The 9136-nt window shown below is 42.0% G+C and overlaps 1 pseudogene; it reads left to right on the plus strand.

The window, feature by feature from the left end:
* Positions 1 to 5048: 5048 nt before the first annotated feature.
* LOC119622060 (small nucleolar RNA U3) lies at positions 5049 to 5133 on the plus strand (annotated as a pseudogene).
* Positions 5134 to 9136: the final 4003 nt, after the last annotated feature.

The raw sequence follows: 9136 nt of genomic DNA on the forward strand, positions 1-9136 counted from the left end.
TAGAAATAAGGGCCCCCAGCACACAGCAGACTCTGTCTTCTCTTCCCATGAGAAAACTTGCATGCATAAACATGAGCAGCTCAACCTGCATATCCAAGATCTGTGTACTCTCTCTATTCCCTCAACCCCTTACACCCCTTTTCCACTGCTGACCACCCTGCTTCAGGCTTGGGGGTATATCACTGTCTACCCTTGGGAGGACTAATCCAGGGGAACGGCCTATGCAGACCCTGGAAGCAGACTCATGACCATTTAAGCAGGGGATTCTCTGGTTCTGTGTAACCAGGCAAGGGTTCCAGGTGGTCACATCCCCTAGGCCTGACAATCATTCTAACTCATGAGAAGAACGTGTTTGCAAGAGGGCCAGAGTGAGGTCATCTGAAGTATAGGACCCAGAGATGGGTTCCAGTTGGCCAGGTCTAAGGTGGTACTATCTGGCTCTAACCCTTGCTGAATAATTGCTGGCCAGGATGAATGGAGAAACACATGTGCATATAAACACAATGAAATACTACACAGCAATAAAAAGGAATAAACTACTCGTCAACAAAACAAGATGGATGAAGCTCAGACACTATGTTAAGTAAAAGAAAGCAGAAAAAAAGTACAAATATGTGACTTCCTTTCTATGAAACTCAGACAGATAGAAACTATCGGGATAACAGATTTGTGATTACCTAGGGCCAAGGGTGGGGGAATTTACTACAAAGGGCATGAGAGAACTTTCTGGTATAATGAGATTGCTTCATCACTTGATTATCATGGTGGTTTCACAGATGTATATATTTGTCAAAATTTATCAAAAATAAAATAGGTTCATTTTATTGTATATAAATTATACTTCAATAAAGTTGATTTATGAATAAAAACAAGTAACAACAAAAGGATTGCCTAGCAGAACTAACATCTGTCAATAAGTATACATTGCACATCATTGTATGATTTGTCTTTCTCTATCATAATATAATTCTCCTTAAATCCATACACGCATGTTCTTAAAGAATTATGCATGTGTGTATGTAGGTATGGGGAAGAGAGATGGTTGTCACCCATCAGTTAAATGTGGGGGCCGACTCTGAGCCACAGACCTTTTCCTTGACCAGTCTATCCTCATTTTAAAATCAAAATCTCACCAAGGAAGGCAATGTGAATCCAGTGGCCCTGGGTTCAAGTCTAAGGTTTGCCTCTTATGAATTGTGTGGCCTTGTGGAGTAGTCAGAGCGGGAGCCAAGCATATAGAAACTTATTTCATCTTCACTCAAACCTTGTGAAATAGATGACTCTGATCTTGATTTTACAGATGAGACTCTGATCACCATTTTACAGATGAGAAAACTGAGGCAAAGATCCTTCATCTAACAAGCAATAAGTCAGCATTTGAATCTATTTTTATTAAGCTCTACCTTCTTATGCTTCTCCAGAGAAAGTTACTTAGCTTCTTAACCTAAAATTCCCTTCTTTCTAAAGCTGGAATAACACTGCTTACAGTTAAGATAATTGTGAAAAATAAAGTATATTGTGTGATTGATGTATTCAATAGATTTCAGCAATCTTTTATGACTACAGAATTTCCAGCCATTCACAGCTTTTGAGTTAAATATCAACATTAGTATTACCTGCTTACCTTCCTCCTGAGAAGTTCTCCAGTGTAGGAAACTGGCGATTAATGCTAGAAGGTTCAAAAGTGGCCAGCAATTCCATTATAGCCATTAAACAATGATTAGTCAACCTAAGAAGGTGCACACTACTGTGCAATTTTCTGTTTGAAGCTTATTAAAGGAGTTATTCCATTCCAAGAAGCAAGATTTTCAAATGTTAAAGCTCTCTTAGAAGAAAATCTAAGTTCAAACAAAGGAAATTTAGACCTTCCATTTGAGGTTCCACTTCTTGTGGTTTCTTCATCCTCCACAAATGAAGATCCTTCCTTCCTAGCAAATCCTCCATAGACACACAGCATCCCCACTTAGAAGTATCAGAATATTCAAGGGGAAGGTTATTTCCTAATACAGTTATGCTGCGTTACTTCAAACAACGTATCTAATAACCCTATAACTCCGTGTTCCAAAAAACAACCATGATGATGCCATGTATAGAAAAAAAATAATCTAAATAAGAAACTGTGTCGTTGTGGTTACAAACCCATCCACCACATGGGAGTTCTCCTTGCTGAGCATCACATCGTTGCTGTAAGATCAGTGGAGGAGGCTGGTGGGACTGTTCCTGGCACAGTGCCTGGCACACTATAGGAACTCAATGATGGCTAGTGCCTTGCTCCCTGCCCCCTGAGGTTTGAGTGGTCAGGATTTTCTCAGAAGCACTAGACTCTCTTCTTTATTGTAGCAACTGGGTCAACAGGGAATGCATCCACCTTAATTTCTGGGAAAACAAGGCAAGCAAAATTGCAGAGAAAGTGCCACCATGTCTAGAATGAAATGCCCATTGCTCCATCACAGGAAACAAAGTAAAGGAGGGCTTTCCTGGAGGCTAATTAACAGAAAACTACAGTCATCTAAAACTTAAAAGAATTGAAACAAGCCACCAGCTGTCACTGATCTTTTCCATCTCCTTTTGGAACAGTGTAGCTAGGGGAAGAATGTTTCTAGCAATAGCTGCCAATAGTCTCCAGAATAAATACTGAGGACAAATTGTGCCTTATGAGTAATCATACATCAGATGGAATATGCATCTTGGGGTGCCCTTCACCAAAAGCTCCCTCTAGTGCAACAGAGGTGACCACTGTCTCCTCCTCATGCAGGGCTCTGCTCAGGCAACCTTCTGCCACACAACCTGCTCCTGACTTGCCATGGAGCCCCACAAGCTGGCTCACAGCTCAATGTAATGGGGAAGACTTGGATCCAAGCTGGGCTATGGTCTCTTGCTCAGTCCCTCTTTGAAAGCGGGACTGAACTGGGTCAGTAGTTAACTACAGGTGATTGACTTGAAAGACAATGCAAACTTCAGGGCCAAGGGCACCATTTGGGGCTCCCGTGTTTGGCCCACGTGTTCAGAGAAGCAGAAGAAAAAGCCATTCAACCTGAAAGAGAGAATGATGCAGAGCCACAGAGAGAATGAAAGAGAAGATACATAGAAAGCTAGGGGATAAAGAGGAAGGGATTGAATGGTCCCTCATACAGCCCCGCTGCATTTACCCCCTTTTGACTCAGGCTGACTTGAGTAATACACAGTCCCCTCTTGTCAATTACAGACACTCTGATTCTTAGGGTTTCATTCCTTTAGTTTAACATGTTAGACTACTGATGTCCTAGGAAAATATAACACATTAAATCTTACTATTGGTCACTAACACCTTCATGTGAACGACGTTTTCACAATCTTTCACAAAGGCAGGATTTGAGATGGAGGTTTTCAGTAGAGTCCAAGGACAGCCCCTTGGAAGGGCAATGCACCCTCCAACCAAGAGGGTGGATGAGCCTAGAAATGATGTGAGGCAGCCAACCCAGACCAGACACTTCAATCAATTGCCAAGCCCAGTCTAGTGCCCACTGCTGCTTAGCTTTCCTGCCAGCCTTCTTCCATTTCACTCACCCTGTTCCCTTCTGTTCCTTGCTCACCTGCACTTTACCTCAGCCTCATAATTGACTTCCCATGCTTCAGCCTCACTCACCTCACTCCATCCTCCCCATTGCTAATGTATTCCCTTGTTTAGTAATTTATTGATTGTCTCTTATATTACAATATCCCCTCATGAGATCCAGGACCTTAGGAATCTTGCTTATCAGTCAGATTTAACCATTCCAAATACAAAGTTTCCAGTGCTTGCTCCCCATGCTGTCATGCTACTCTTTTGTAATACATCCTGTGGTTTGAGCTGGTTTGATTCATGCTGGTCTTCTCCTTCCCATGTACTCTGGAAGCTCTGCAAAGCCATGAACAGTTATTGATTCATCTTTGAGGTCCCAGTGCCATGTACAGTCATACCTTTAAAAGTGCTGGCTGGATGGACAGAGAGAAGAAGGGAGGAAGGGTGTAAAGTAGTGTCAAGGCCAGAGGGTAACAGTTTCCATGATTCTGGCTGTGTAATAAACAACCTCCAAATTTATTGCTATGAAACTACCATTTTATTAGAGTCAGATGGAGCTATAAGGAGAATTTGGGCCAAGAATTTTGGAAAGGTTTGTCTGGACTGTTCTCACTATGGGATCTGTCACGTGATTGTAGGCAGATGTCATCTGAAGGCTAGCTTGGACTGGACATCCAAGATGGCCATTCACATAGTTAACAGTTGATAACAGCTGTTGGCAAAGAGCTTAGCTGAGACTCAGCTATAACACCAACATGTGGCCCCTGGATGTGGCTTGGGCTTCATCACGGTAAGGCTACCATAGTGTAGCCAAACTTCTTACATGGTGGCTTACGGCTGCAGCACAAGGGTCTCAGCAAACAAGGCAGAAGCTGCACTGCCTTATAGGACCCAGGCTCAGAAGTCACACAGTATCACTTCTGCCACTCTCTATTGGTTGAAACAGTCACAAGCCCACCTAGATTCAAAAAGAGGAAACATAGCCCCATGTCTCAATGGAAGGATGTCAAACAGTTTTGGAGTCACTTGAAAAAACGGCATCAACTTAAAGCTCTTCTGGTTCACCCCCTTTTATTACAGTAGAGGAAATAAAGGTTTGGAAAATGCACATGGCTTATTCACAGTCACACCACATGAGTGACACAGTTAGGGCTAGAACCAAAGTTCGCTTAACTCAAGTCAGTCCAGCCTCCATCTACTCTATTACTTTGTAGCGGTCTCTATTAATGTGTTCTCACTTTTAAACAACTGAAACCAACTTTTACAAAATTAATAACAACAACAACAAAAGATGGAGGGAAATTTCATAGAAAAACCCTCAACATATCTCAGAGTCAAAGGAATTGTTAGCTTACCAGATGACGTGAGCCTCAGGCAGTTCCAGGGCCCTTAGGTGGCACTCACTGAATTTCTAAAGAGCTGTGGTTGAAGACTATACACTAGTCTCTCCCTTATCCACAGGGATATGTTCAAGACCCCCAGAAAGGGAAACCACAGATAAGGGGGGACTACTGTACTTTCAGGGATCATTTCTGTAGTATATTTACTCAAGTGCTTCTGATCATGTAGGTACTAGCCTGGGAAGAACTGGTGTGACTTAGAGAGAAAGACATTCTGGTTGTTTTAATGTGGTTCAGGTGAAACATGCCAATGGCAACAGTTTTGCCACCTGGCTTTCCAACATTTTTGTTATTAGCAAAGGCAACAAACCACGGATTTGTCTTCCTCAGTGAAAAGGTATCCACTTCACCATTGCTGAAGAGAAAGACAAGAGAATGCTGTCCAAACCCAGCAGTGGGTGAAACGATCTTTAGATGACGTGTTGGAAAGGTCTTTGTACTTAACTACAGCATGAAAACCCAAAACAAATTAACAAAAAGCTATGTTCAGCAAGGACTCAGTGCCAACACCTCTCCAAGTGCTGTCTCTCTCTGTTCCAAGGTCCAAATGTTCACAAGAGAGAGCCTCACCAATCTCAATGGAGTTGGGTTTCTACTTTCTTTCACTCATCAATTAGTCATAGACAGAGGGACAAGGTCACAGGGTATAGGACATGTTCAGAGAAGGCCTCTGCCGAGTTTCAGGACATGTCCAGACAAAGGGTGCTTACAATAATCCTGAAGCCACCATAAGCCTGAACATCATCTCAGCAGAGGAAAACAACTGAGACATGTGACCCAGATGATTTTAAAAATGCATCCTCATCACTGTTGAATAGTTGAAATATAGGCTTGGCAGATGCTATGTGATGAACTGGAGTTCATCAGGCATTAGCGAAGCTTGCCAAATGTCCCCGTGACCACAAGGCCGTAATTGTTGGGTGGGCAGTAAATGGTTAAGGATTACTCAATGTGTCTCAAACAACATATGTTCCAGCACTTCTTGCTGTCAGGCCAAGTGCAAGGAATTTGAGATTCCACCGCACAAGGCAAGGCCAGTCACAAAGAAACAGAAACAAATTGAAGTAAGGCAGAATGGGATTTTGTAAAACATGCGAGTTTTGCATCTCATACATTATCTTTCCTGAAGCCATGTCATGTCATGCTAATATGTTGAGGTCAGCTATGGTGTAAGCTGTGAAGAAAGTTTTTTTTTTAAATAATAGTTTAAGTAGCAAAGTTTAAGAACAGTTTCTTAAGTAAAAAGCAAATATATACTATATATATATATCATACAAGTAGTAATAGTGATATATATATATCTTATAATAATTACAAGGTCACATATTTGCATACGCTTTCTCTAGTAGGAGAAAAAAGGGTTGGGTTAGAGACCCCAAATAACCACAGGCAAGCCCAGGGAAGTGTATCACACAGGTTACTGTCAACTGATATCATTGTTTCGGTGGGGAAATGCTTCAAAACAGCTGCCAAACATGATGTTATTACTGATACACAAGAGCAGGGAAGTTTAAAAGTGCACTGGAATCCTGATGCTGGTTCAGGTTCTGCCTAGTGTTAAATATATATATATACCCCAAACTGGGAACTTATGCAAGAAAATGACTGCATGTCCCTTCAATGCCATTTTAAGCAGGCTCACCCAAGAATTATTTGATTGCACAGGAGAATGCACTTATGTTTGGTTGTGCTATTTCTATCTAATTGGAGCCCAGACACTGAATTTAGTTGTGAATTTGTATATTGTCCAGTAGAGAAGATGACCCCACTAGCTACGGTTTTATGGTCCCATAAGACATTTGCCAGTTTTGTATCTAGTGGCAAATTTATTTCATCATTCCTTTGACTGACTATACATAAATATCTGTCCTTTGAGACAACCTTACTATCTTGTTGACTCTCTCATTAATTAATGAGATGGATAAAATATTTGACAGCATTCATTCTATATTTGTGTAAAAGTCCTGTTCTTAACATTTTGAAAATTATATTTCAATACTAGGGATGAGTCTGCAGTTTCTCCAGTCTCCTCAAATGCAGAGTGGTGGGTGAGCTGGGTTCCAAGACCCTTTGGGTGCCAATATAGTATGATTCCTTCTGTGAATGTATGGTGTAAAGTATTTAGTAGGGTAGGTTATTTGTTAGAGAAATTTTCAAAGTAAAAACTTCGGAAAGGTTTAAGGATGGCTACATTAACAGTGAATTCTACCTGAACAAAGAATCTAAAAATTATCACTAGGTTCTGTAGTTTGAGTGATGATGTGCCCTCCTTATGTTTTGAAACTTAATCCCCAATGCAACAATATTAAGAGGTATAGATGTGGCCTTTGGGAGATGATTAGGTCATGAGGGCAGAGCCCTCACAAATGGGATTAGCACCTTTATAAAAGGGATTGAGGTTGAAGAGAGCCCTCTCTTGCACTTCTGTCCCTTCTGCCATGTGAGAACACAGCATTCATCTCCTCCAGAGGATGCAGAAAGAAGGCAGTATCTTGAAAGCAGAGAGTGGCCCTTGCCAGACACCAATCCAGCTAGTGCCTTGATCTTGGACTTCCCAGTCTCTAGAACTGTGAGAAATACATTTCTATTGTTTCTAAATTACCCAGTCTGTGGTATTTTTTTACAGTAGCACAAATGCAATAAGACCCCAAGTAACCTGATTATCCAAACATCAAGGTTCCCAGACTATCAGAGTCTGGTAAAAGTATCCCACCTTGTCTGGAGATAGATGCTAATCCTCATGGGGCCTATCTTGTGGAATAGAGCTACATAACCCAATAAATATAAGAGGCATGAAAAATGATGCCTGACTCTAATTCTACCAGAAGAGCGCCTGCAGCATCTGATAATGAATAGCAGTCTCACCAGATCACCTGCCTCCTTGCTACTCAACATGTGGTCTGAGGACCAGCAGCAAAAGACATCACCTGGGAGTATGTTAGAAGTGCTGAATCTTGGGACCATCCCAGATCTAGTGAGACAGAATCTGTATTTTAACAAGATGTCCTGGTGATTGATATGGACAGAGAGCTTGAGAAGCACTGATCTGCCTGCAGAGTCCAAAGGTGGTTCTCAGCCCTGGCTACACACTGGAACTGCCTGGGGAGTTTTAGGGCTTACAGAGTACAGGCGTTATTAGTATCCCCCCTAGCAGGATGGGAAAGAAGGTGACAGATGAAAAACATAAGTCACTCATCTCAAGTCGGCACTGTGTAAGAAGCCCAGCAAAGGAACTTTAGCAATGCCAGGCCTTTGGGAGGGGAAGACTGAAGGGCTACAGGGACAAAACAGAAGAATGGCAATCCCATGGATTCTTCTATTGATTTCCCCCCCAGGGATGAAGGTATTCATAACTTGCCAGGAAGCCTGTCTCCCGTTCAGGCTAATTCTACACTGTGAGTTTATCCAGAGTTTAGCAACAATAATCAGGGACCACAAAACCCTAAAAATCCCTGAAAGCATCAGTAATGGGAAGGGCAGAGTATACTTTGACTATTCTTAAGGAAGTCCCTTTACTTGTTCCAAATCCCAGGCAGGGAATTTTGCTTCATTCAAAGTTCTATAATAAGAAGTCTCCACACTAATCAAGTTTAACCTCTCACTATCACAACCCACAGTTGCTATTTTTAGAAATGCTGGGCTGTGAGCAAAAGATGATTAGGTGAAGTATCAGTGGCCTGCAGATGTGGGCCCAAATACTTGTCATAGGCATATTCTGACAACTGTACTCCAACAATCTGTTTAGTACAGTGCTTTGGTGTCTTCAATAGCAAAGTGCTGCTTGTGGGTCTGGTGGATTCAGAGGGATCAAAGAGTGGTGGCAGGTGCTAAGGAAAGTCACTATTTGGAAAACTTCAAACTAAAAAAGACGGAGGAGCCAGCTCTGTCCTCAGGATTGAGTGACATGGAGCTCCATTGCTCATGTCTGAGGTCCGTCCAGACCTCTCTTACAGGCTCTGGCTCCCATGCCTGGACTTTGGATTGGCCAACAGCTCCAAGGGAGTGAGTCTGTTGAGCATCCCTGAAAGCATTTTCGCCAAGTTCTGTGTCTCACATCTATGGTTTGCCATTCTTCAGTCTTTAAGGCAGCTTTTAAACTACCTGTGGTAAAGAAGTAACTGTTTTTGTTTCCAATTCACCATAGACCAATACTTTTAAAAATATAATTTAAAAAGTCCCCATTCTTCCTCCCACT

The sequence above is a fragment of the Chlorocebus sabaeus genome, chromosome X, assembly GCF_047675955.1.
Source record: "Chlorocebus sabaeus isolate Y175 chromosome X, mChlSab1.0.hap1, whole genome shotgun sequence".
NCBI classification, from domain to species: Eukaryota; Metazoa; Chordata; class Mammalia; order Primates; family Cercopithecidae; genus Chlorocebus; species Chlorocebus sabaeus.